Source organism: Ranitomeya variabilis, chromosome 2 (genome assembly GCF_051348905.1).
Source record: "Ranitomeya variabilis isolate aRanVar5 chromosome 2, aRanVar5.hap1, whole genome shotgun sequence".
In the NCBI taxonomy this organism is placed as follows: Eukaryota; Metazoa; Chordata; class Amphibia; order Anura; family Dendrobatidae; genus Ranitomeya; species Ranitomeya variabilis.
Genome location: NC_135233.1, coordinates 984,069,478 through 984,072,077, shown reverse-complemented (window position 1 = coordinate 984,072,077; position 2,600 = coordinate 984,069,478).

Below are 2,600 nucleotides of genomic sequence, written 5' to 3'. Positions count from 1 at the left end.
GAGTATGCTGGTACCCCATATGTGGGGGTAAACCACTGTTTGGGCGCACGGCAGAGCTCGGAAGGGAAGGAGCACCATTTTGGAATGCAGACTTTGATAGAATTGTCTGCGGGCGTTATGTTGCGTTTGCAGACCCCTAATGTACCTAAACAGTAGAAACCCCCACAAGTGACCAAATTTTGGAAACTAGACCCCCTAAGGAACTTATCTAGATATGTGGTGAGAACTTTGAAAGCTCAAGTGCTTCACAGAAATTTATAATGCAGAGTAGTATATATATATAAATATTTTCCAACAAAAAAGATTTTTAGCCCCCAAGTTTTTATTTTCACAAGGGTAACAGGAGAAATTGGACCCCAAAAGTTGTCCAATTTATCCCGAGTACGCTGATGCCCCATATGTGGGGGTAAACCACTGTTTGGGCGCACGGCAGAGCTCAGAAGGGAGGGAGTACCATTTGACTTTTTTAGCGCAAAATTGGCTGTCGTGTTTGGAGACCCCCTGATGTACCTAAACAGTGGAAACCCCCCAATTCTAACTCCAACCCTAACCCCAACACAGCCCTAACCCTAATCTCAACCCGATCCATAATCCTAATCACAACCCTAACGATAATCACAACCCTAACCCCAAAACAGCCCTAATCTCAACCCTAACTATAACCCTAATCAAAACCCTAAATCCAACACACCCCTAACCCTAATCCCAACCCTAACCCTAATCCCAACCCTAATCCCAAATGTAACACTAATCCCAACCCTAATCCAAACCCTAACCCTAATCCCAACTCTAACCCTAACTTTAGCCCCAACCCTAACTTTAGCCCCAACCCTAACCATAACTTTAGCCCTCGTCGTCACAAAAAAAGTTCAATGTAACCTTTTTTTTGTACGTCGCGTCCGCCATTTCCGCGGATGCGTGGCCGTAACTCTGCCCCCTCCTCCCCAGGACATAGACTGGGCAGCGGATGCGTTGAAAAACTGCATCCGCTGCCCACGTTGTGCACAATTTTCACAACGTGCGTCGGTACATCGGGCCGACGCATTGCGACCGCCCTGTACCGACGCAAGTGTGAAAGAAGCCTAAGGCTACTTTCACACTAGCGTCGTACTCGGCCCATCGCAGTGTGTCGGGCCGACGTACCGACGCTAGCGTTGTAAGCGCCGCACAACGGGTGCAGCGGATGCTGTTTTTTCAACGCATCCGCTGCCCCATTGTGAGGTGCGGGGAGGCGGGGGCGGAGTTCCGGCCACGCATGCGCAGTCGGAAATGGCGGACATGTCGCACAAAAAAGTTACATGTAGTTTTTTTTGTGTCGACGGTCCGCCGAAGCACGACGCATCCGTCGCAGGACGGATGCGACATGTGGCAATCCGTCGCAATGCATCGCTAATGCAAGCCAATGGAGAAAAAACGCATCCTGCAAGCACTTTTGCAGGATGCGTTTTTTCTCCAACGACGCATTGCGACGGAAGCCAAAAAACGCTAGTGTGAAAGTAGCCTAACCCTAACCCTAGCCCTAACCCTAAATTTAGCCCCAACCCTAACCCTAACTCTAACCCTAACTCTAACCCTAACCCTAACCCTAACCCTAACTCTAACCCTAACCCTAACTCTAACCCTAACCCTAACTCTAACCCTAACCCTAACCCTAACCCTAATTTTAGCCCCAACTTGTCTTCTCCTGCCGGCCGGCAGATGGCAGCAGATGGCGGGCGCACTGCGCATGCGCCCGCCATGATGAAAAAGCCGGCTGGCAGGAGAAGACAGAAGAGGACCCAGGGACCCCGGGTGAGTATGATAGGGTCCCCGAATCCCCCTATTTCTCTGTCCTCTGATATGCGATCACATCAGAGGACAGAGAAATAACTGATCGCTTTTTTTTTTTTATTTTTTTTTGCGGTCGCCGGTAAACTGTTAATTACCGGCGATCGCAAAGCAGGGGTCGGTGCAAACCGACCCCGATCATGTTCTTTGGGGTCTCGGCTACCCCCGGCAGCCGAGACCCCAAAGAACATCCGGGTGCCGGGCGGCGGGCACATTGCGCGTGCGTCCGCCATTTTTTCCCGGAAAAAAGATGGCGGCGCCCATGGGGAGACACGAGGAGCACCGGGGGAGGTAGGTAAGTATTGGGGGGCTATTGGGGGCCATCGGGGACCACATTTCTCTGTCCTCCGATGTGCGATCACATCGGAGGACAGAGAAATTAAACGGCAAATCGCGTTTTGTTTTTTTTTGTTGCGACCGCCTGTAAACGGTTAATTACCGGCGATCGCAACTCGGGGGTCGGTAAAAACCCCCCGAATCATGTTCTCTGGGGTCTCGGCTACCCTCGGCAACCAAGACCCCAGAGAAAATCCGACTCTGGGGGGCGCTATTCACTTTTTCCACAGCGCCGTTAATTAACGGCGCTGTGGATTAAGTACCCTTAGCGGCCGCCGTTAAAAGGCGTATCGGCGGTCGTTAAGGGGTTAAATATCAGAATATTGTAGATATAATATTTTACAACAGGGACTTATTTAAGTGATAATAATAGAGTTCATGTCTGTTGTGGTATTCCCCAATATATTACCGGTAATTCAATTTCATGATTTAAAGTG